The 26996-nt window shown below is 46.6% G+C and overlaps 1 long non-coding RNA gene across 1 annotated transcript; it reads right to left on the bottom strand.

The window, feature by feature from the left end:
* Positions 1-1863: 1863 nt before the first annotated feature.
* Positions 1864-13353, bottom strand: LOC129386757 (uncharacterized). The gene is made up of 2 exons (XR_008614065.2): positions 13130-13353; positions 1864-2108 (listed from the first exon to the last, which is right to left on the bottom strand). It is a non-coding gene; the product is annotated as an uncharacterized lncRNA (long non-coding RNA).
* Between the last annotated feature and the right edge of the window lie 13643 nt (positions 13354-26996).

Genomic DNA, 26996 nt, shown 5'->3' with positions numbered 1-26996 from the left:
CTCATACATCCGGTTCCTTTATCATGTGTGACAGTTCGTATAGAGCAGGCTGTTTTCTGCTGCATTACCTGTCTGGATACACATCTGATCTGGATGGCACATGGCCGCGGAGTACCATGAATAAAAGTACCGAATAAAATTTCGTGACACGAAAAAGTTCTTTAGGTGTAAACAACAAATCAATAAGGATATGATTGACGTCTACTTCTGTATTACATCAGCCAAAATAGCGTCGCTTGGGTGAGCCCAGACTTGATTCCTCTGTCTGGGGAGGAGGAGGAAAGAGAAAAGTAGAAGGCAGGGAGGTTAACCAGAATAACGTCCGGTTGGCTACCCTACACCGGGGGAATGGGAAAGGGGAAAACAAAGATCACAGGGAGAGAGAGGAGGGAATGAAAGAAGGAAATTGCGGCGAGTTCGCTGACGCGTGTGGTCTTACAGAAATCGCGTTAATAGTCACAGATGGTCGCACAAACCCGTCGTCCTTAAGAAACACAAAAGCGCCTTCACCGCTTTATGGGCCGACGGGCGATGGGGGCGGTGTTCTAGCAGCACCTGCACAGAAAGCGGCCGATTGTCCAGTTTTTGGAAAGCTTTGGCAAGTTCTTGTCTCTCTGAGGCATATCTTGGACAGTGGCACAGCAGGTGGTCGATGTTTTCTTCGGTGCCACAGACCTCGCAAGCTGCACTGTCAGTCATTCCAATTAATGTAGAGTATGCCTTTGTCAAGGCCACTCCCAACCAAAGGCGGCAGAGAAGCGCAGCTGTCTGGGAATTGTAGAATTAGTATGCAGATTTTTTTTTCTGGAGATGACGTCAGCTGCAAAGATAGTGAATGCCTCGATATGGGTGATGTAGTGATCCACTGATGTTACTGATACTTATTTCTTTCTCTTTCTATTTATTATTACACGCTTCCTGAATCAAACTTCACTCACGAGACATTGGTTATTGTTTCGTTTTCTATCGTCATTGTTTTTTTTTCTCTGGCGCTGTATCCATCATTACATTGTCATATTACAAATTAGAACAACCATGAAAACAGATCGTTTTCAGTAATTTACAGAGCCAACAAAAATATCGATGGAGGCGTGGCTAGGAGCCACTGATTGGTCCTATGTTTTGTTTATTAAAAAACGCACTATATGTATAGTTTGACTTTTCAGATTGCTCTTGAAAGCGCAGTTGAACACGACATGCTGAATCCCTTTATTTTGAGCTTGTACGTGCCGAAACCACAATTTCATTATGACGCACGCCGTAGTGGGGTACTCCGTGTGAATTCTAACGACCTAGGGTTTTTTAACGCACCCCCAATGCACGCGACACGAGCATTTTTGCATTTCGTCCCCATGGTAATGCAGCCGCTGCGGCCGGGATTTGATCCCGCGACCTCTCGCTTAGGAGTGCAACACCATAGCCGCTAAGCCTCCGCGGCGGGCAATGTGGCCTGTTGAAAATGTTGATAAGGTATAACGCTTTGTGTTACTTGTTTATTTTTGTTACACTAGTACCACTGCGATTTCCCACGGGTATAGATAACACATCAGCAACAAGTACCTCAACAAAAATGTTCATAGTTATGCATGTTATTCCGAAGAAAATATGTTGTCATTTATGGTATAGCAAGCAGAAGGTCGCTTGTTTTGGAATGATATCTGACTGATTAATTACGATTGGATTCATTTGTAGGACACACGAACAAGTAGCTTAATTTAACAGCTTTAACAGCAAGCTATGCTGCTTCTAAATCATCTATCAGTTGGGCGCCACTGTGTGAACTCATACAGCAATACATACCTCCGAAATTCAATTCCCACTGCGCTGAATATCTTTGTCCAAGCGGCAAATATATAGAAGTAATGCCCATTTGTCTTGGTTTTTAATATGTTTTCATTTATTCTTGAAAGCATAATATGTAATGCTGGCTAAAACTCAGCGATAACATTCCGACACCGGTATGCATGGTCCATCGAATCCTCGCCGATACTTTCCATTAATGCACATGCAGTTGGCCGTGAAGTTCAGGGTGCATAGGTCGTACTTCCTGGTCGCGCATGTGCAGTGCATACAGTGGGCGTCCGGGTCAAGCACGGGTCTCTTGCGTGCTGCAACAGTGATGCGTCACACTGCAAAGACTACAGTCACAATACTTTGCACAAGGTTTATACTAAGAAGTTCGTGGCATCGGACTGACAAACATTTTCTAACACGGCGAAAACATTCACCACTCTTTTACGTTGCAATTTTTACAAACTTGCATGAATAATACAGGTGTAAGAAATTCTACACTTGCCGATTTAGCATTTTGTTCCCCGGACAGACATAAAATGGTCGCAAGAATTCTACTATGACTATGTCATGAAGAATGCATATATTTTTTTAAAATGTTAGATAAGTGTTAAGCACAATATTACTCAGATTTCAGATTAAAACAATTCCATTACGCTTGGTAATATATTATACTCTGCATTCCTCCGCATTTCATGGAGTTTTGATCAAGTCGTCTTGTAATTCTTGCACTGATTTTATGTGCTCAGTATTTTTTATTTCCTTGTGTATTGTCCCCGCTGCCAAGGCATGTTGATGGCTACCGCCCCCCCCCCCCCCAAATAACAAAATCATAAATAAAAATAAAAATTGCTCACACCATCGGTATCGTTATTTGGTACGAGATATGACCATGCTAAAAAGGTTCAACCCTTTTTCGTAGTGTCAGAAGTGCTACTTCATCGAAAAGCAAGCAAAAATATTCTCCTTTTCAGTCAACAAAACATTCTTTTTTTGCTTAGGTGTACATTTTGCTTTGAAGACAGGGGCTTCTGCAGAACTTCTGCAGGGGCTTCTGCAGAAATGGTGCTTCTGTGGCGGTCGGCGCCGACGCGTTGGCCGATGCACTCTGACTGATCACCAATTTCTTAATGTCTGTCATTTCGCTATCCATTTTTCCGACCATTTCTTTTAAGTCCACGTTTTCCTTCTGAAGGCGCGCTACCTCGGCGTCCCTGGCTTGCTCTGGAAGCGGGTCGCGTGGGACCCGGAAGGGTCTCGCTTTGGCGCCTTCAGCAACCATATCTGCCCACGATAGGGTCTACTTTCTCTTCCTCTGTGGCCGGCACTGGACTCATACCGGGTCCTGGAGACAGAGCGGCTCCTGGAGCAGCTTCTGGATGTACCGCTGGACATGAATCTTCCCCTGGACCCGGATCTTCCCCTCGACCTAGATCTCCCCCTAGACCTGGAACGGCGTCCGGAAGGCGGAGACGGGCTCCTGGATCTAGAGCTCCCTCGAGCCGCGGAGCAACCGGCGACGGCCGGGAGTTGTCGTTCGCCCATGGCGAGGGCCGGAGACTTGCCTCTATTGGCTCGGGATCAGTTCCCGTGCCTGCGTCTCACGAGGTACGGCGTTTGGTACCTCTGCTTGCACTCCTTGACAGCGATGAAGTGTCGGCCTCCGCACAGCATGCATTTGGGGTCGCACTTGTGTTGTTCGTCCGGGTTGGCGACGCCGCATCCCCTGCACATGGCTTCGTACGGCGAGGGGCCGACGTCCACTCGATGCCGAAGGCGGCCACAAGCGTAGCACACCTCCACTTGCTTCCTATATAATGTACACTTGACAAGTGCGCCGAGGAGAGTAGCACCACAATAAATTTTTGTAGTGGTCATTACGTGCTTGAGAACCGCTTCGAAGTCGCCCGAAGTAAATCCAGAGAATTCACTGTCACGGAATGGGACCTTTTTCGCAAGCTCCGCTGCAACGACAGCGCAGCCGTCCCCAAAAACCTGGAAGATTGGTGCGAGCGAATCAAGAGTGACGCCGAGTCATCCACTAAGATGATCGTCAGCGTCTTGGAGCTAGAGAAGATGGACAGCAGGCTAGCCGATTTGATCGAGGCCAAGCGGGCGCTGCTTCTCCGATGGAAGGGACACAGGTTTATCCGAAGATTGAGGAAAAGGATCTCCGATCTTAACAAGGCCATCGAAGATCACTATCGAACCCTCGGCAAGCAGCAATGGGGCGAGGGCTGTGACTCGATCAACGGGCAGATGCGTAACGGCAAGTCCTGGGGCATGCTAAAGCCTCTCCTCGACGAGTTCAGCACCAGATCCAGTCAGAGACACACGCTCGTCAGAGCTCTGTACGAAGCTACCACACCCTGTTCCGGGGACGAGCTGGTTGTCAAGCTCATGGAGACGTAAAGGTTCCCGTAAAGCACGGAGACGGAAGACCGGTTTTCCAACCATTTAGGCCCAGCCATTCCGGAATTGGGCGAAGACTTCACCGTGGGGAAAATTAGAAAAGCCATTTTTGTGCTCAAGGGGAAGTGTGCGCCAGGTGCCGGCAGAATCACCAACAGTATGCTGCGGAACCTTGATGACCGTTCAATCGGATGCCTCACCGAGATGACTAACGAGCCGTGCAAAAACGGCAGCGTCCCAGAGCAATGAAAGACCGCCAACGTCGTCCTGATCCCTATACCTGGCAAGGCTCCGAATGTGGACAACCTCCGACCCATCTCTCTCCCCTCCTGCGTCGGGAAATTGGCGGAGCACGTCGTCCTCAACAGACTGAACAGATATCTCGAAGAGAACATCTATACTTACAACATGATTGGCTTCCGTGCCGGCCTCTCGGCGCAAGACGCCATGGAGATGATCAAACATCAAATCATCGACTGCAGTACCAGGGACACCAGGGCCCTGCTCGGACTAGACCTCGAGATAGCGTTCGACAACGTTCTCCATGAATACATTCTGACCTCCATCGCAGACCTCGAGCAGGGTCCCAGACTATATAACTACGTCCGTTCGTTCCTGATGGGGAGGAAAGCGAAGCTGCAGATCGGCGACCTTGTCTCCGACGAGGTGCTTCTGGGACCACGGCGCACGCCGAAAGGCTCGGAAATTTCACCTGCTGTCTTGAACATCTGCATGATCTGCCTCTCGAGGAATCTGGCCCAAGTTGAAGGTATCAAACACACCATCTACGCTGGCGACATCACGATCTGGTGCACTGGTGGTAGCGAAGGGAAGGTGGAAAGCGTCATGCAAGAGGCGGTAGCGTCACCTAGCAGTACCTGCTACCCACCGGACTCAGATGCTCCCCGACCAAATCTGAGCTGGTGCTTTATAGAAAAGAAAAAGGCGGAAGACCCAAGGACTGGAAACCGGTCTCGGAAAGTGTCATTCACCTGTTCCCTCGGAGCGGTGACCCGATACCCAGAGTCGACACCATCAGAGTCCTGGGTATGTTCATCGAATCACGCGGCGGCAACGGCACTGCGTTACGCAAGATAATGGCGAAAACCGACAATGGTTTTCGCCTCGCCCGAAGAGTCACGAACAGACATCTTGGCCTTAAGGAGGACAACCTGCTTCGGCACATCAACGCCTTTGTGCTGTGTCACTTCACCTACACGGTGGACATGCGCAACTGGCTCAGAGCCGAGCGGGAAAAGCTTATTGGCCTCATTAGAAGATTCGTCAAGAGACCCCTCGGGTCAAGAGACCCGAGGGGTCTTACCCATACCGAGGAACCCATACCGAGGACCTCCTTCGGCTCGGTATACAAAGCACCATGGAGGGGATAGGCGAGGCTCAGGAACGGGCCCAGCTAACTCGGCTGTCCACCACGCCGGCCGGCAGGCGTATCCTCGAGGAGATCGGACTCGCACCCATCAAGAACATGGCTGAAAACACCGAAATTCCCAGAGAAATAGCGGAGAAGATCGTGGTCGCCCCTTCGCCCCGCAACGTTCATCCCGTTCACAACGCAGGTCATCGCAAGGCAAGGACATTGAATTTACTGAAGCAAATAAACAAGGAGAAGTTCGAAGCAAGCTTCGTGGTTGAAGCTGCATACCGAGACGGCAAGGCTTTGGCGGTTTCCGTCGTGGACAGGCTGGGCAAAGTCGTCAACTGTGCTTCCGTCAGGACGACGAACCCAGAGGTGGTCGAGCCAGTGGCCATTGCACTCGCCATCTCATACGGTCGGAGAGAAAGGGTTTATAGCGATTCGGAAGTGGCCGTCAAGGCAGGCAATTCAAATTCTGAAAGGTGCGAAACTCGGCGACACCTCCATACACTACATGTTTTGGTTACCTGCCCACATCGGGACGATTGAGGGGGTTTCTCTGAACCCCAACGAGTCTGCCCACATGCTGCACGTGGCTTTACCGACCGCGCTGCCCTCGGATCGGGCGACTCTCTCGCTGGACACACAGACGCTCCTATCACGCACAATGAACTTACTAAGTTCTTTTACTAAGAGAGAAGGGTTTTCCTGCCACCTCACTCCAAGCTAAGCAGGCCGTAGGTGGTCACACTCAAACTCCTGCAACCGAACTCCTACCCAAATCCGGCGTCCCTTAACAGCACGTATCTCAAGATTTGTTTGAATTGTTCTTGCGTGGCCTGTGGTGAGGTTGCTATTTTACCTCATATGCTCTGGTAATGCGGGTCGTTGGGCCCGAAGTTCACCAAGGAAGAGTGGGACGCGCTCCTGCGAAGTCCCTTCTTTGAGGACCAAATCGTGGCCGTCCAGCGCGCCCGCGATTAGATCACAGACTAGATCTGTCAGTCCCGTGGTGGGATTAGCCAGGAGCGCGTTTTATCGCGTTTTGCTGGACCCAATGAAAGTTTACTCACTCACTCACTCACTCACTCACTCACTCACTCACTCACTCACTCACTCACTCACTCACTCACTCACTCACTCACTCACTCACTCACTCACTCACTCACTCACTCACTCACTCACTCACTCACTCACTCACTCACTCACTCACTGGTAAATACTGCGCGTGCCGTGCAACTAAGCACACCTGCATCGTTACTTTCTGAGTCCGTGCATGTAGCTTGTGATAGGCAAAAATAAATCGTGAGCAAATCCACGTGCAGGCGTGAGCAAAAGAGTAGAGCCCAAAGTGCCGTCAAAGCAATTGTTTAATCCACCTCATCGGTGCTACGTTAGATTATCTTAATGCATTAAAATGGTAGGACAGGCGCAGGTAGCCATTGCAACTTGATTTTCGCCTTCATGCTTAGGCTAGAGTTAAAAATATGTTGTCCTCAGAATTTTGATCACGCCTGCAGATATATCGTCGGCTCACAGATATCCCTAAAATCCGGGCAAAGCCAAACCGACCCCAGCCCATTCCTATTCTTCTGATTATTTCCGTTTCATGATCCGGATCCGCCGTCACTACCTGCCCTATGTAGATGCGTTCCCTTACCACTTACAGTGCCTCGCTACCTATTGTAAATCCCTGTTCTCTTCCGAGACGGTTAAACATTACTTTTCTGCAGATTAGTTTTTAGACCCACTCTTCTGCTTTGCCTCTCCAAGTCAGTGAGCATGCATTGCAATTGGTCCCCTGAGTTACTAAGCAAGTTATTAAGGTATTCTCCATTAACGTTTATCCCCAATTCTACCCAATCAAGGTCTCTGAATACCTACTGTTAACACGCTGTGAATAACAATGGAGGGACCGTATCTCCCTGCCTGACGCCTTTCTTTATTGGGATTTTGTTGCTTTCTTTATGGAGGGCTACGGCGGCTGTGGAGCCGCTATACATATCTTTCAGTCTTTTTACATACGGCTCGTCTACACCCTGATTCCGTAATGCCTCCATGACTGCTGAGGTTTCGCCAGCATCAAACGCTTTCTCGTAATCAATGAAAGCTATATATAAGGGTTGGTTATATTGCGCACATTTCTCTATAACCTGATTGATAATGTGAATATGGTCTATTGTAGAGTAGCATTTACGGAATCCTGTCTGGTCCTTTGCTTGACAGAAGTCTAAGGTGTTCCTGATTCTATTTGCGATTACCTTAGTAAATAGTTTGTAGGCAACTGACATTAAGCTGATCGGTCTATAATTTTTGAAGTCTTTGGCATCCCCTTTCTTGTGGATTAGGATTATGTTAGCGTTCTTCCAAGATTCCGGTACGCTCGAGGTCATGAGGCATTGCGTATACAGGGTGGCCAGTTTCTCTAGAACAATCTGCCCACCATCCTTCAACAACTCTGCTGTTACCTGATCGTACCCAGCTGCCTTCGTCGTTTGCATAGCTCCCAAGGCTTTCTTTACTTCTTCCGCTGTTACCTGTGGGATTTCAAATTCCGCTAGACTAATCTCTCTTGCATTATCGTCGTGGGTGCCACTGGTACTATGGGTGCCACTTGAACTATCTCATCCATATTAGTAATGACATTGCCGGCTTTGTCTCTTAAAGCATACATCTGATTCTTGCCAATTTCTAGTTTCTTCTTCACTGCTTTTAGGCTTCCTCCGTTCCTGAGAGCATGTTCAATTCTATCCATATTATACTTCCTTATGTCAGCAGTCTTACGCTTGTTGATTAACTTCGAAAGTTCTGCCAGTTCTATTCTTGCTGTAGGGTTTGAGGCTTTCATACATTCGCATTTCTTGATCAGATCTTTCGTCTCCTGCGATAGCTTACTGATATCCTGCCTGGCGGAGTTACCACCGACTCCTATTGCACACTCCTTAATGATGCCCACAACATTGTCGTTCATTGCTTCAACACTAAGGTCCTCTTCCTGAGTTAAAGCCGAATACCTGTTCTGTAGCTTGGTCTGGAATTCCTCTATTTTCCCTCTTACCACTAACTCATTGATCGGCTTCTTATGTACCAGATTCTTCCGTTCTCTCCTCAGGTCTAGGCTAATTCGAGTTCTTACCATTCTATGGTATTTGCAGGGCACCTTGCTGAGCCAGTCCACACCTTGTATGATGCCAGGTTTAGCGCAGAGTATGGTCTATTTCATTTCTAGTCGCGCCGTTCGGGCTCCTCCACGTCCACTTTCGGCTATCCCGCTTGCGGAAGAAGGTATTTATTATCTGCATGTTATTCTGTTCCGCAAACTCTACTAATAACTCTCCCCTGCTACTCCTAGTGCCTATGCCATATTCCGCCACTGCCTTGTCTCCAGCCTGCTTCTTGCCTATCTCGGCATTGAAGTCGCCCATCAGTATAGTGTATTTTGTTTTCACTCTACCCATCGCCGATTCCACGTCTTCATAGAAGCTTTCGACTTCCTGGTCATCATGACAGGGGCGTATACCTGTACAACCTTCATTTAGTACCTCTTATTAAGGTTCACAACAAAACCTGCCGCCCTCTTGTTAATGCTATAGAATTTCTGTACGTTACCAGCTATATTCTAAATAATCAGGAATCCGACTCCTAGTTCTCGCCTCTCCGCTAAGCCCAGGTAGCACAGGACGTGCCCGCTTTTTAGCTCTGTATAAGCTTCATTTGTCCTCCTTACTTCACTGAGCCCTATTATGTTCCATTTACTGCCCTCTAATTGCTCCAATAGCACTGCTAGACTCGCCTCACTAGATAACGTTCTAGCGTCAAACGTTGCCAGGTTCATATATTCCAATGGCGGCCTGTCCGGACATTAGGACATTGACCTCTTATAGGTGAAGCGCTACGTGATGAAAAGAATTGCGTAGTAGGAGGAGCAGGATGAGAGGGAAAGAGAAGGCAATGATGTTAAGCAGAAATGCATCTGGTTGGCTACCTTACTCTGAGGGAAAGGAAAGAGGGTATAGAAAAATGAGACAGAGAGCGGGAGGGAGGGAAGACGCGGTCAGCTTGCGCCCGCATGCAGGGAGCCTGAGCAAGTCAAAAGCGTTCGCAAAATAAAAAGAACTGAAATATTTGTTAGAAGAATATGCATCGCCTATTATTGAGTAGATGGCCTTTTGATGCAAGAGACAACACAAAATATCGGGAGTGTTATATAGTAACTCGCCGAAATTCGCATCAAACCTGATAGCGCAAGTCCTACATTACATTTATTTTACATCACACGTCTTACTGACGCAAATTATCACATAGTTTAGGCTCGCAGAGGATTACCTTTACATCCAGAACAATGTTTGAGAATATCTTCATGCTGTCACTAGTAGAAGCACTCAAATGTAGGGTTGATCTCCGCAGAGAAAGCACTGTGGCTGAGGCGGCTCTCATGTGCCTTGATTAGCCACTATTTACTGACGTCTGAGGTAATGGTTTGCGACGGCTATTAGTGAAGCTCCTTACTTTTAAAGTATCATAAAGATATTGCTAGGTCAGTTCTTAGTCAATGATTGAAGCAGCTAATGATCACAAAACTTGTTACCGCTTTGGCACGAGACTCTAGAAGGGACGCGACTGCTTGTGTTGAATATTCAGAACTCCGCGTCGGTCACTACTGTTTCAAACTGTAAAGCTTCCTTTTATTTTTAACTATGCTACATCATGCTACAAGCAAACATGCTGCAAATACATAGCAAACTCATTTACAAAAAGAAGACTCGATAGGTTTTCTAATTAGCTTTGACTCTGACTGCGCCTTCAAAGTGCCAGTATGACAAACAGGTTATAGGAAAATGAGCAGTGGCATGCTGGAATTATTTTTACGAGCTATGAGTCTGTCATCTGACTAAATATATGAACAGAAACGTCTTCAGCCATATCCTGTTAAATGAGGCCACCAACTGAGCGAATTCATCCCCCAACTTTTTTTACAGCAGAAAAACGGGATATCTGCTTTACCACCACGGCAGCACTGGTCAAAATGTTGTGTTTATTTATATTTAAAGAAAGTCCTTGCGCTCCCTTTCTAGAACTGCAAACTCGTTATTATTTGCAGAAGTCCCATTTTCCGTGTCGTGTCAATTAAACATTTTACCATGCCAAATCAACGTTCAGAGCCGCAATATTTCCATCTCTTTTAACGCACAAACGGATTGAACTGTCTTATATCCTAATATTGAGAGAAAAAACATTGACAGCATGTTAAACTCCTGTAACGCATGAAGGCGAAAGCCTCCTACGCATGTGGTAATGCATAAAGTTTTTCGATTGTCGGGATCTGACTTCTTTGGAGACATAAGAAGCTGCAGTGCGAAGGCATTGCGCTGTAGGTCGATCTCCTCAACGACAGATGAGAGAATGAAGTGCACAGTCTAAAAGCTTTTTCGTTCTTTCTTTCTTTCTTTCTCTTTCTTTCCGTCTTTTCCTTTCATTACTTTTTTTTTCTCTTTCGTTTCTTCTTCCATGTTCAGCCTTTGAATCTTTGCATGGTTACGGTGGTATGGGCCATTGCTGATGTTTATAATTTCTTTCATTCTTGCTTCGTTGTTTGTTCTCTTTTGTGTCTTCATTCATATTGAACCATCGTAGCTTTCCTTGCTTACGGAGGTATGAGCCATTCCAGGCTATGTAACTCTTTTAACCAATTAATGCCCAGCGTTGGGACGCGGCTCCCCGTAGTCCCGAAATAGAAGAGCAGACCGGAGTAGTCCGTCGCGCCCGCAATGCGGACGAGAGGCTAGGCCTTTCCATACCGGCGTGGAAGCGGCCCGCTTCGGTCTACCAAACTAGCGTGACCTGAAGGACCTGAATGAAGTTTTTTATACCATACCATACATTAAGGCACAAGAAAAATCTACCAGTTACATTTTGTTGATTTTTCATGTCAGACAACCACACACTCTAAATACTTTCTGAAAGTTTTGCGAGTGGCGCTTTATTCTTTGAAACGCTACCCGATAGTGCACTTTATAAAGTACTCTGCGCCTTTATTGGAGCAGAACCTGATGTAGGTCACGAAATGTATATGATATATCTTGGAGCTTCCAAACGCAAAAAAGCTTGGAGCGAAGGGTCGAACGAAATTTTGCGCAAGCCCGCATAACTTTCTGGTGGCAAAATGAGCATTTCAGGGGGAAATATTGTTTGTTATGGAGGTGGCTTTACTTATGAAGTGTGTAACATGACTTCATCAAGTAACAATGAAGCGGTTTGCTGTTTCTCTCAGAGGTATGCACAGCGCAAATATGTTATTGATGCAGCTAATTGCGATAATTGGCGATACATACAGCCATTCAAAACTAAAGCATTCAGCATTTGGTTCAGTGGTAATTGAAACATTCAGGATGCTGGTGATATCTCATCCAGTGATAGTCGGTTCTGGCATTACAATCCTGCTGCATGACTGCTAGGTGTCATTTTCGTTAGAATTTTCTGGTATTTCAAGAGGGGGGATCTACGTCTAGTTCACCAATCTGGGTTGCCCTACTTTTATTTCACAACACTTCACGATTGGCATAGTATTATACACAGGCTTTGCTGTTTTCTGTTCCCTCCCACTCGTTTTATAATTTGTAGTAAATGATGGAGGAATCATTTTTTTAAATATTCTTCATATGATATCGAAACGGTTTCTATTTATGTAAATTTACTGTAACACTGGTCGCTATTTTATTGACTGAGAAGACAAGAGCATCGTCATCTTTGTCGGCAGCGAGAATGAAACCAGGAAGAATAATAGCAATGTTGATGTGATTCTAAGTACATTTCTTTCCTGTAACAGCCCGTGAAGTTCTTTAGCCAGCAAAAAATATTTTGACGAAATACAGGTAAAAAACCGTTGTGTGTTTCGGGATCAAGCGCACCCATCTAGCATACATATAAGCCGAGCGTACTTTACTAAGTACACCTCCATTTATTTTCTTGCGGTGGTATAAACATGTATTGTATATGGAAAGTCATGGGCATTCATCGTATACATCCTTCTTTTCTAAAACTTACCTAAATACTTCAGCTACGAAAAGCGTATGCTATGCTTGAAAAAATATTTAGATCATATAGAGCGAAATGAATGTAGAGTGGCACCTACTGTGTTCAGCACTTTTCCAAATTTGGCGATCAATAAATGACACACATGAAGCAGCTGACAAAAAACAACAATGTGGGCGTATTCGCAGGAACCTTCTTAGTAAACTGGCGTACCAAGGAACACTGCGATGTTGTCTAGTTATTTATAAACCAAAATGGTGCTTTACGTTTAAATGTACGCTGGACGTTAATGGGTCATTGTAGGAACCATTGCAAATGGTGGTAGTATTTGTGCCTCTAGTCTACATTTTGTATCACTGGACCAGACGCCGCTTTTGTTCTAGTATGAGCCATTGCATCGAGTCACTCAAGTATTTCGCCTTGCTGAGAAGAGATAGTCAGGACCCTTGCGGCTACGCTCAGAAAACGCGTAGTTATGGAGTACTATGACACGCAAGAAATGATGTTGCAAATACTCACAACCAGCAACATTTTTAGTCAGAAGTACCGTGGCAAAAATAATAAATGCACTTATATTTGCCATGAGCATTGGGCGCAGGTTCACAGAGCCGCATCAGAATGAAGAACCGAAAAACCATTTGCGTCCTAATTTCGCTATAAAAGGCAACAGCAAATACAGGCATGTCAGCCAGGCGGAATCTACGGAGCATACTTTTTTGTGCTAGACAGATGACTGGAGTGCTTTCTTTAAATGGAAGCTGTGCAAATGGCCTAGGTTAAAGAACAATATTCTTTCATTCGCCCTCATACAGCTGGAATAACGCTTGAATAGCTGTATTGTTCTAATAAACTTTTCAGCGTAGGAATAATTTATATGTTTTGTTTTTAACTAGACATCTCTTCTTTATTTTAGTAGAACGATATGTACAAAGTCCAAATTTCCCCCAAAAAAGCAAATCAACGCCAACGTTAAATAAAAAGAGATTAACCAATCAGGCTTCTTGAACACATGTTTCAGGTGTGTCTGAAAATGTAACAGTTTTGAAACAGAAAGGTCACAAGGCATAGTTAAAAATATTTCTGGCAGACCCCACTGGATTACACCTTGATTCAATTTGATCAAATATTTGGGCGATGCCCTCACATACAATCAAAACGCAAACTGAATTCGCATACGTAACGAATGTTTTCTAATTTGCCTTTACACAAATTTCACTAGGTTGCCTAGTGCAGTACGTCATACTAACACGGCGAGTTATGCCTCGTCCACTACAAACAAGACCCTAATATCGATCCATTTTGAGAAAATCAACAAAAATTGTCCAAGATGTATTGTTGTACTTCGCTTTTCTTTATAAAATAATTTGTCGCAACTCCAGGGGAAAATTAGGTGGAGTCAAAGGCACATGGCTTTAAAGTCCGGAAACAATCATCTCGAAAAGATCTTCACAACACGAAATTGTTTGAGATGGGCCTGCCTACGGGAATAAATACCTTCAATAAATAAATTGAAAGGTTTACAATAATGGGACTAGTCTACAAGCAGATGTGCGGAACTGAAGGTGATGCGTGAAGAAAAAGGAGCACTGCCGAAGGTACAAGGCAGACACGCAATATTCTTACTTAGCGGGATATCCTTATTTGCGTAATTGTCCTATTGTTGGAGAGATAAGATATTTTTGTTGTGGCTTGTTAGATAATATGTTACAGCGAGACCTGACATCTTAAGAACATTACGAGTGCGCGTCGTAAATCGCGCATTACCGTTGCGCTTACCACCGCGAACGGTAATAGTCGCCCTAACCGTGATTACGTTGCATTATGGCAAAGTCCATGCAACGTAGACTGCCTACTTTGATCTGAGTTCGCGCTTGCTGCTGACTATCTGACCTGACAGCAAGAAACAGACATTGAGAAGCACTTAGTGAGACAGTTATAAACGCGAAAAAGTACGCCGAGCAGATGAGGCTAGCAATTGTGACAACATTGATCCTTACTATACGCTAAGGAGGAAGCACGTAACCGCTGAAAATGCTTGTAGACGAAGCGAACACCCGCTGTCACATTCATTGAAACGTGGCTCATTGTTAAGACTTCAAAACATTTGTTGATTGAATCCTTCAGCGGTGGGGCCCACGTCGATAAGATGGCGGTGGGATCGTTCATTGAACCTGCGGAAGCAGACGTTCACAGAGAACACGGCAATGCTAGATGAGCCAACACCCTCGTCAGAGCAAGTTCCAACTAAGGTGATACATGACAACTAGTTGGAGAGCGCGAAATGCGTTTAGGCAGTTTGCAAGGAGATGTCTCTTGAAACGACACCGTGGTGTATATTTGTTCCGTGAATGACAAGTGTGCACTTTTGTTTTCCCAACTTTTTTGGAGAGACCCAAAAAAAAAAGAGTTAAGCGACAGCAGACACCATGCTGGAGTACTAAGGGAATCATTGTGCGCTTCCTCTCTCTATGTTCGGGAACAATGGTTAGCGTGTGTTTTGCTCAAGCTTACCTCGGAGGAAAAGGGCTGCAAGCCTCCGTATTTACTAAAGATGTCAGCCACCTCCTAACACTGATGACGGTGACGTAACCGGGCGAAGGAAGAGTTAAAGGACGATACGTACGGTCGCTTTGCGAACGGAATCGGTTGCTCCAACTTGAATTTCTGATGCGCATCATTCTAATTGGCCGAGAGGGGGACATTTAATTCTCTTGGAGATAGAAAGAAGGAAAAGAGCTGCTTAAAATTGAGGAGATGGTTGAGTGTTGTGTAAAAATACCCGGACTCGTAGACTTTGACATGCAGTATGCTGCGAGAATGAAAGAGACGTTCTTGTAAGCCATTGCTGTGTAAATTTTTACTTATGGCACAAGACTGAAGAACGTCGCAAGTTCGGCATTCTACAGGCTTGTTAGCTGGTACAGTCTGGGTGCAGCGATCTCGGCGCCGAAGTGTCCTGTGCGGTTTTAGAGAAGACGGCACACGCGTCCTGATGTTGGCACCGTGGTGACTTGCGGTTTGGTTGCCAACCTGATTCTCGGTCTCGAGCGTCGACGACTCGTGATTACGTAACGTGGTGACAACAAAAGGTGTACGCGACCTGGCAGGATCAACTGACTAAGCTCGTGTGGTCGTTTAACCAGTGCCAGCGACCTGCGCAAGAAAGCGGCTGTGATATGGGACGTACGCATTGTCTGCCACCGCGGTCGGCATGCCATGTACCGACGGTGTCGCCTCTGGGAGACAAGGCGTGTTGTCTTGAGACATTGCCGTTGTGACAACAGTCTCGCATGTTGTGTGCGGTGCGTCACATGTTGGTGGTTTGGTCCGGTGGCTGCCTGCGCCCTCGGTGAAAGCGCGTGACGCCGTTCAGAATTGACGGCGCTTGGACACGAAGCCGTGGCTATCCCGTATTTCCACGGTGGTGCGTCGACGGCAAAGCAGGAGGTAGAAAATTGGATGGCGTTGTTTCAGTAGTTGGTACCTTAGTGAAATAAGCTAGACATGAAGGGCTGCGTCGGGTGCCCGGCCCGCCGATACAAGTCCTCGTGCTTCAAGTGGCAGTAAAAGGTAGTGCTCGGTGAAGGAAAGGGCAGGCGCATGGTTACGTAAAATGGTAGAACCTAACACTTGAAGGGCTCTATAGGGAAAAGGTATGTAAAGTCTCTACTCATATGAAGCAGCGGACGACATGCTCATGGTGGAACTGGTGAAGCGGTGGGTTGAACGGTGAAGCTGGCTTTTATATAGCCTGCCATCATGGCGGTTTCACTAAAACGGGCGAATCAGATGCGCAGAATGTGGATCACTGGTTAATTAGAGACGTCCCCCTTTGTATATAGCGGCTATTGACAGCGGTGGTCTGCCGGCAGAACACATTTATTAAAGACGTGTTTGCCGCGACAAGCTTACACTGGCCGAAAAGAACAGAAAAAAACACCCACACACACGCACACACACACGCACACACACACACACACACACACACACACACACTCATGCACATCTATGATTGGCTGGAGATGCTTATTCTAAGCCCCCGGCTCACTTTTTGCAGTCGCTGCAAATGATGTTTTTACGCTCTTTTCCTCTAACCTAAGAAACCCTTCATAGGCGTTCGTGAATCCAGCGCAAGGAATTTCTTCAGGCCAGTGATGGTCTTACGGCGCTCCGCGCCTCTGGCACAGTAGTCAGGTTATTTTGAAGACACGAACAAACCTGCCACAGTGATCTTTTATCACGAAGTGAATATTATGAAGCGTGCATGACGCTAAGCGTGGTCACTAAAACATGTCATATCACCAGGATCAACATTTGCGTCGGCAGAACTATGGTGTCTTGCGTGCTTTCCCGGCGGCACAGAGTTTGGTCACTTATTTCACTGCATTTGGACGAAGAAACGACATTTCTGGTGTCAAACGTGCTCTTGGGACAAAGGAACGACAACACAATAGTACAAACAATCAAAACAGTTTATTGCACCTGTCATACATTGTTGCCTGCTAGCTGAGTTACTACACATAGAAGATGCCGATTGACCCGCGACAAATCGAGGAAATCCGCCTCACAGCGACCGGATAGCGTACGAATATGTTCGTTCCGATGCTCGACACCAACACCTAATTGTTTGCGTTTACGGTCACGCCAACAGTGGCGCGTTCGAGCGATCATATTCGTCCATTCCGCTGTCTTCCTCTGAAGTGTTTTGCAGGACAGTCCCGCGAACGAAAGCGAACGCGCGAAACGTCAACGCAGCCCACCAACCCAAGCCAAAGAGGAGAGAGCCCACTCCCTTTCACGCCCTATTAACCCCTTGGTTAAGGGGCATTAGCAACACAACACTCCCCCCCCTCCCGCAATGTGCTGCAACCTTACCGACCGCTCCAGGCTCTTAGTTAACTGGAGAAACCGGATCAAAGGAGAGGCGAGAGCCATGCAGGCAAAATATCAGGAGACATGTGAGAATCTGGCGTCCCCACTGTGTATATAATACGGATTGGAGTGAAAGACTTAACGAACTTCACATCAAGGCCGCGATGCTTAGGCTGACGTTCACCCAAAGTGCAAGTATCCGGAAGTTGCCATGTTTTAATGGACCTCAAGAAAAGCGGAAAAATGTCACACGCCTGCGCGGCACACGCAACGTATTCACAGTGTAAGCTCGAGGAGCGGCTTCAAAAGAGCTACATTTTCGGCACCACGCGCTACAGAGTATTCGTGGCGAAGTCTCTTCGTGTCGTTTTCACAAGAACGATATTAACAGTCCGCATGACTTCGACAGCGAACTGCAGCTTATGCCGCGGCTTGTGCTTCTCTCTGAAGAGCGGTCCACCAAGCCCTGCGTTGCTGGCTGCAGCCGTGGGAGTAGCCCTGTGATTCGCTTCTTCAGCAGTATTTGTCACACTGCGAGGAGGCGCCATAACGGGAACACAGGTATCCAGACAACATGGCCCGCGTGTCACATCTCTCGACACGTGGCCCGATACGATGCTTTTGATGATGATAGTATAGTCAATGATGATGATAGTATAGTCAATGAGTGGGCATGGGAGCAGCCGTCGCGGAAGCATGGCTAATCCCTTCGTTTTCTACGCTCCGCAGGCCCTTGTTACCCTGGTGGTATACGTCGCGGTCGCTATGCCGTCCGCCATACCGCGCTTGACAGTGTCGCTCACCGAAAGCCCTGCGCAGCACTACCGCCTGGAAGGTGCGCGCGCGCTCAACAAATTCATGCCTCGGATCACCAATTTCCCTGGTATCAAGTTGACGAGATCGACGCTGGAATCAACTCCCGCCTCGTATTTATATGCCTGGCCGCCACCGTGTGCTTTCAGTGGGCATGGGAGCAGCCGTCACGGAAGCATGGCTAATCCCTTCGTTTTCTACGCTCCGCAGGCCCTTGTTACCCTGGTGGTATACGTCGCGGTCGCTATGCCGTCCGCCATACCGCCCTTGACAGTGTCGCTCACCGAAAGCCCTGCGCAGCACTACCGCCTGGAAGGTGCGCGCGCACTCAACGAATTCATGCCTCGGATCACCAATTTCCCTGGTGTCAAGTTGACGAGATCGACGCTGGAATCAACTCCCGCCTCGTATTTATATGCCTGGCCGCCACCGTGTGCTTTCAGTGGGCATGGGAGCAGCCGTCGCGGAAGCATGGCTAATCCCTTCGTTTTCTACGCTCCGCAGGTGTGTAACCGCTTTTCTATCTTCGCTAGAAGGTCGGACGACCGCTGCTTGATAGTGCTCCCATGCCCACGGGTGCTTTGTGAAACCTCGTGCAATTGCTTTGATTCTTCTTTGTTGTTGCTCTGCTGTGGTGACATTGAGACTAACCCTGGTCCAGCCCACACTCGATCTACTCAAACCAAAAGCGATTCGGAGCACGCGCAGATAGCTGTCATGATGCAGATGCTGAAAAAGACAAACGACAGCATCAAGGAACTATCAAAAGATTTTTCATTGGGCCAAGCTACTGCAATAGCCGATATTAAAACAATCAAGTCTAACCAAGAAACGTTAGAATCTAGGCTCATTGACATGCTTAACCGCATTGAAACCCTTGAACGTAAAAGCAACGACTCTAGCTCCATGAGTCATCACATAGCTGCCGTGCAGGATACTGCCACGCGCCTGACGTCACAGCAAACTTCAATCCAGAATCGCATAGACGATCTAGAAGATCGATCCAGACGCGAAAACTTGATAATACATGGTATTCCTGACGCACGTGAAACATGGCAACAAACCGAGCAGAAAGCGCTTGCCGTGTTGTCCACCATGATGGGCAGTAGCATCTCGGAATCCGAGATCGAACGCGCACACCGTTTAGGCACTTTCACAGCATCAGGATGTCGGCCTGTTATTATAAAGTTTACTTCGTTTAAAACTAGACAAAAAGTGCTGGAATTACGCTCAAAATTCAAAGAGGATAGAATGTCAGTTGCCGAAGACTTTTCCGCCACCACTCGCCATGCTAGAAAAAAGCTGGTTGAATTGGACAAAGGTTTACCCGGGTCACCGAGCTTCCAGCTGCGGCACAACAAGCTCATTGCCCACAATAAACGCTACGTGTACGACGCAGCCGGCGGCAGCATTAAAGAGCTAAACCCGCCCGTTTCTGGTGATTCAACTAACAGTGTATCACGACCTTCAGCGCCAAACTTGACTCATCATAGGTAAGCGCGAGGGGACGTGGTGGTTTGTTGCCGGCACCCAGTGTGTCTGTACTTTTGGCAAATGTCAGAAGCGTACTTAATAAGCGTGAGTCACTTGAATCAGTTGTTGACACGTGTAATTCATCTATCATTGCGCTCACTGAAACCTGGCTTCACCCAAACATTACTGACAACGAAATATTTCATGACGCACCTAGCTTCAGCATATATCGCTGTGACCGTGAATCACGTGTGGGAGGCGGTGTTATGTTGGCTATTTCGCGAGATATTCCGTCTTCCTATATTCCTGTTCAAACTAACCTAGAAATTGTATGGGCGCACGCTTACATCTGCCATAAAAGCTTTGTGTTTCGGGTTTGCTATCGTCCACCCAATAATTGCTCAAATTTTGCTGCCCATTTACATGATGCCATTGATACTGTTATTGCACGTCATCCTAACGCTTTCATTTTTCTCCTGGGAGACTTCAACTTTCCCAACATTTCCTGGTCTACTGAGCCCCCGGCTTTGAAACCGTTTTCATCAGAAAGCTTTGACTTTATTAATCTTTGCTCGGTATTTTCTCTTTATCAGCTTGTCTCCCAACCTACTAGGCTATCGCACAATACGGCAAATACGCTTGACCTTATACTAACGAACTGTCCTGATGTGGTATCGGATTTATCGTATCTGCCAGGTATTAGCGATCATTTAACGCTCTGTTTTCAAGTAAAGTATTGTCAGCCGATAAACCAGAGAGTCAAAAAGTCCCTTCGTAATTACAGTAAAGCCAACTTTGAAGCTATTAATAAGGAACTGTCTACGTTTCTCAACGTTTTCTTAGATGATTTTGAAAGCCGTACTACCGAAACTAACTGGAATATGTTTACAAGAAAAGTACATGAACTAATCGACAAGCACGTACCTATGCGCACTATTTCTTCGCATAGAACAGCACCTTGGTATAACTCGAATTTAAAACGACTTCGTAACAAAAAAAAGCGGCTCTATCGCTTTGCCAAGCATTCTCGCTCCGAGCAGCGATGGGATGCATATGTGAAAGCGAATAATGCTTATGTCTCCGCACTGAAATGTTCTCGTAATAATTTCCTACAAAATACTCTGCCAGCTATGCTCAGTAATGACCCATAAAAGTTTTGGCGAACGATTCACCCCGACCGTAATAGCGAAATCACGTTACTCGACTCTTCTGGTGATGCGATTCCAGTTGCCGACTGCTCTGTAGTATTAAATGATGTATTTTGTCGTAATTTTGTTATAGCTTCGTCTACAACACTTCCCAACGTGCAGCGTTTTGACTCTCTAACAATGGATCCAGTAATTATACAACCCCTTGGCATCGAAAAAATTATCGAATCATTGAAAGTGTCCTCAAGCCCAGGAATTGACCTTATCAATGCGAAATTCTTAAAAAGTACCAAAATATATTCTAGTATTATGCTATCCAAAATATTCCAACAATCACTTGATGAATCCACACTGCCATCCGACAGGAAAGTCGGCAAGGTGGTTCCAGTTCATAAATCTGGAAGTTAAAATTCACCCCTAAACTATCGCCCGATTTCACTAACTAGTATCCCGTGTAAAATCCTCGAACATGTTCTTTACACAAACATTGTTAATTTCCTTGATGCCAACTCGTTCTTTTCGAAGGCTCAACATGGTTTCCGCCGATCTCTTTCCTGCGAAACACAGTTAGCTTCCTTTACACACAAGCTACATACAATTCTTGATCGTCGTTCTATAGCTGACTGTGTCTTCCTAGATTTCGCAAAAGCCTTTGAAAAAGATTGCCACAGTTTACTTCTCTTTAAATTAAGCAAATTGAACATTGATAGGAAACTTCTCTCCTGGATAGAATATTTTCTAACCGGACGCTCACAATTCGTGTCTGCTAACACTTATAATTCCCCGTTGAAGCCAGTTCATTCTGGCGTGCCCAAGGCTCAGTGCTCGGCCCTCTCCTGTTTCTCATTTATATTAATGACTTGCCGCAATGCGTGACCTCTAACATTCACTTATTCGCCGACGATTGCGTAGTCTTCCGAGAAATCACTGACCAAAATGATGTTATGATCCTTCAAAACGATATCAACTGTATATCTAACTGGTGTAAAGTCTGGCTGATGGAACTCAACACTACAAAATGTAAGGTATTACACATCTCCCGTACAACTTCTTGCCCCATTTCCTAGTTGCTCGAGAATTCCGCTCTCGAATCCGTAACATCCTATTGCTACTTGGATGTGCACATCACTTCCTCTCTTTCCTGGTCTCTTCATATTAGCAAAATAATTAGCAATGCAAACCGCTCGTTAGGTTACCTCCGGCGCAATTTTTCATCTGCCCCTGTTTCTTTAAAAGTCCTCCTTTACAAATCTTTATTCCGAAGTAAACTCTAATATGCCTCTTCAATCTGGGACCCCAGCACTGCTATATTAACCTCTGCCCTCGAGCTTGTCCAAAATAACTCTGTCCGCTTCATTCTAGCAAACTACAGTCGTACTGCCAGTATCACTTTAATGAAAGAGTCCCTAGAGCTTGCGTCACTCGCCTGCCGCCGCAAGTTTTCCCGCCTATGTCTCTTCCACAAGATATACTACAGTCCCGCCCTACGCAACGACCTTATTCTTCCTCCATCATACATTTCCCCTCGTTTCGATCATGCACAAAAGGTGGGAATAATGTCGTGCCTAACTCAAACATGTTATCAATCATCTGTACCCCGCACCTCACAGGACTGGAACCACCTTCCTGGAGCAGTCACGTCCACTGTTCAATATTCCCAGTTTCATAATGTTTTAAACACAAGTGTATTGCAATGCAACTAACCAACTATGTAATTATATTTGTTATCGGTCAATTGCTTGAATTTTTGTTGCTTCACGTTTCAGCTAACATTGTATTAGCAGAAGAAAAACCTGTGTAGTGTCTTTTTTATGTTCCACTCCCCTCTGTAATGCCTCTGGCCCTTAGGGTAATACTAATAAATAAATAAAATAAATAAATATATAAATCGGTATAGGCATACAGTTCCAAGCGGAGTCGTGACAAATAGTCACCTAGCCTGCTTGAGTTAATCAGTTCCAGCTACATGTACCATGCAAGTGCTATATAAAACTGCTACATGTCGGCACACCTGGAAGAATGAAAAAAATTGCGGGGTTTGACGTGCCAAAACCACTTTCTGATTATGAGGCATGCCGTAGTGGATGACTCCGGAAATTTCGACCACCTGGGGTTCTTTAACGTGCACCTAAATCTAAGTACACGGGTGTTTTCGCATTTCGCGCCCATCGAAATGCGGCCGCCGCGGCCGGGATTCGATCCCGCGACCTCGTCCTCTGCAGCCCAACACCTTAGCCACTGGGGATCCACGACGGGTACCTGGAAGAATATAACGCAACTTTAGAGCAAAATTTGCACGTATCGACGCTACGCGGTGCGCATGCAACACCGCATGACTAATTGCACAATACTAGGCTCATGATGATGATGATGATGATGATGATGGCCTAATGGCATTCCCTTTGAAACGGGGGATTGACAGACACCTAACCTGCTTGACTTAATGAGGTATGCTCCACATGTTTTTCATTCTAGCATTTTTGTATACATCTTAAAATATTTTTCTTAAATCTTCTGTATCTACCTTGATCCTGATGATGATGATGATGGCTTAATGGCATTCCCTTTGAAACGGGGGATTGACAGACACCTAACCTGCTTGACTTAATGAGGTATGCTCCACACGTTTTTCATTCTAGCATTTTTGTATACATATTAAAATATTTTTCTTAAATCTTCTGTATCTACCTTGTACAACTAACTATGCAACTGCTACATGGCGCGCCACCTGATGTAGTATAGAACTGCAATACAAAGGGTGCACGAGATGACGCTACATTGCGCACATCACACCTAGAGTGACAAGTGGCGCGAAAATTTACTATTGAAGATAACTTTGATAGTGATTATAAGGAGGATTTATTGGCATTGTATTTGAACAAAGCGGTGGCAGCCACCTAGCCTGAATAATTTAATCAGATATGCCATACGTGTTTTCATTACAGCAATATATATACAGCTCCATAATCTTGTTTCTACCCGCCGCGGTTGCTCAGTGGCTGTGGTGTTAGGCTGCTGAGCGCGAGGTCGCGAGATCGAATCCCGGCCACGGCGGCCGCATTTAGATGGGGGCGAAATGCGAAAACACCCGTGTACTTTGATTTAGGTGCACGTTAAAGAACCCCAGGTGGTCGAAATTTCCGGAGTCCTCCACTACGGCGTGCCTCATAATCAGAAAGTGGTTTTGGCACGTAAAACCCCATAATTAAAAAAAAAACTCTTGTTTCTTCCTTAAGGCTTCTCTGTCGATCTCGTAACACTGTCTATGCAGTTGCTACATGTCCTGCAACCTGGTGTAACAATATGGAACTGCAATTCAAAGGGGACCACGTATAGGCGTTACGCGGTAAGCATCTCACTTTGAAAAATAAGTTGCAGGATAGGATGCTACTGATAAGAATGATGATATTTTATTGGCATCCCGATTTGAATCGCGGCAGTGATGTAGTCGCGAACCAGCTTCATTTAATCAGGTACACATAGACTTTTTCTACTATCCTGCCCCACAGAGACGTCTGCGTCAGCAGGCATTTCGTGTTTGGCGATACCAGGCACCCGAGCGCACGAGGGCTGGATCCTCCCGCGTCTAACGGTGTGCGGCTTAACTGTGTCCAAATTCTGAAGGTTGAGCCAATGCCGGGTGTTGGGACCTTTACGGCGCCTTGGCGATGGCAATACATCTCTTTGGCCTCGGCTTCGCGTAGACGGCGTCCCCGGCCTGACCAACCCGGCGGAAATAGGTATTGCCTTTTCCTGTCTCTCTCTCTCCCTCTGGCCTTCGTCCTTCTCTCAATCTCCATCCTTCTTGTCTTCTATGGGCTTCGCTTTCAAACATTTCGAGGCAGCAAGAGTTAACCTTGCGAGAGTAGCCAACCTAGGCTGTGTCATATTCGGTTGCGGTCGTAACGTACAACTGGCGTTTGCAGGAGCGTTTTTCACAGGTCCTGCAGCATTCACTTATAGGGCTCCACGTTGGGTGGCTGGCGTTACTGCCAAAAACAGTACACTCACTTATGGCTGCGTCCTTCCCCTCACTACCTGATCGCTCTCTTAAGAGGAGCTGCGCCGATGAATTCTTTGAGTTTTTTGTGGTCAAAAAGAATCTTTTTTCCCGTTTCCATGTAATTCACTCTGAGAAACCGGGCAAACCGCGCTAATGATCTCGCCATTCGTCGTATCTAGGTGTCTTACCGTAGTTTTTTTTTAATGCGAGGTCAATGCTTCAGGGAATACAGAGGTATCGGATGCGGGCGAAGAAGGGCGAATAAATAACTGAAAAAAAGGACTAGATACGCAAATCTTCTTGCGGAAGTTTTTGCTACATGTTATAAAGCCTCCACGATGGGAAGCAGTGATCTCCTCTTGGAGCGACTCAAGCAGAAACAATATGAAAAGCGGCCAAACTAGGGCGATTTGGGGATGCCCAAGTAAGAGTAACCCCGCACTGCACTATGAATACCGCCCGTGGCCTAGTGTCAGATAATATTCTGTTGGAGCTTACTGAGGCTGAACTCCTCTAGGGCTTCAGTAAGCACAATGGCATCAACATTAAACTAATTAAGATAAGGCGTGACCAGGAGATTCAGACCAAGCACACGCTACTTATTTTTGGCACAAGTATTCTGCCCGAGTGCGTCGAGGCTGGGTACATCAAGATTCGTGTTGGGCCATACGTGCCAAATCGCCTCAGATATTTCAAATGGCAGCGTTTCGGCCACAGTTTACAGAACTGCCGATGCCGCCAAAATTGTGCGAAATACAGTGTCCAGGAACATGCCTCTGAATCTTGCGAGAACTTTCTCCAATTTGTAAATTGGGATGGGGATCACACTGTACACTCGTGGTCATGCCCATCATGGAAAGAGGAAAACGAAATTGTAACAATTAAAGAAAACAAAACATAGCTTTCAAGGAGGAAAGCAGGCGGGTATCCTACCTGCCCAAGAACACATTTGCCGATGTGACGCGTCAGGGACGGCGACACAACGGCTTCCGGTGGCTGTCGGGACGACATGCAGTCAGCCGGCGGTGACGCCATGCGGTCCTCCAGCGACTACAGCTAGTGCTGCTCTGCCACTCCAGAAAAGGGCCCATTGACCTCCGGGTTCATGGCCTCAAAGGTCTAGTCCTATGTGTCGAGGCCTTGACGCCAACGCAGCGCTCGCAAGAGAGCGTGTCCAGCGCCTCGCAAGAGGCGATGGACACAACAACCAGCGTGATGGCGCCACCAGCACCTATGTTGTGGCGAGACTCCTGCGACCACACACACACACGATAAAGACAAGCCTCGCGTCACCGTGTCTGGAAAGGGCCCCTGAGCTAAATTCCGTCTATTAATAACACATTTATCAAAATGGTAACAAAAATACTACAATGGAGTGTCGGAGGACTTCGTCATAATCTTCATGACATTATAGAACTATTACACAAACACAACCCAAAGTTTGGTGTAATAGTTATCGTGCAAACACGCAAGGCATAGAGAAGTAATTATTAAAGGGAAAATGAGACATCCACCCAATCGTAGCATTTGCTACGAAGGAAACACATACGGGTTCCTAGGAAAAGAAGCATCACGGTTGAAGAATAAACTCACTGCCCTTCCACTCTGGGAAGAAGCATGGCCAACGGAGCTGTGTATGTGGACCCCTCATAGGAAACTTCACGTCCGCTGCGGGTCGTCCCGGCATTGCACTATCTTTAGGATCTGCCCACGCATGTGGAGTGCTTAACGCCTGCTTCACCTCCACCGTGGGTCGGACCGGTATTGCGCTATCTTTGGTATCGGCCTACGAATGGGGAGTGCTTAACGCCTGCTTTGCCTCTTCCGCGGATTTGTCCGGCATTGGCGAGCGACGGACACGCGCTTCCACGGCTTACACAATTTCTGCACTTCTTTCAGGACACATCGGCCGTCGACAAGTTGATCCAACAACCATGCGCTGCTTTTACCATCTGCGATAACCGGCTACGCCCCCGCTCTCAGCCGTTTGGCAGTGGCAGTGGCGAGTGACGGACACGCGCTTCCACGGCTTACACGATTTCTGCACTTCTTTCAGGTTGGTGCACTTTTTCCTGTT

The sequence above is a fragment of the Dermacentor andersoni genome, chromosome 8 (assembly GCF_023375885.2).
Source record: "Dermacentor andersoni chromosome 8, qqDerAnde1_hic_scaffold, whole genome shotgun sequence".
NCBI lineage: Eukaryota > Metazoa > Arthropoda > Arachnida > Ixodida > Ixodidae > Dermacentor > Dermacentor andersoni.
The sequence above is the reverse complement of the archived record's forward strand: the minus strand, read 5'-3'. Positions and strand labels throughout refer to the sequence as shown.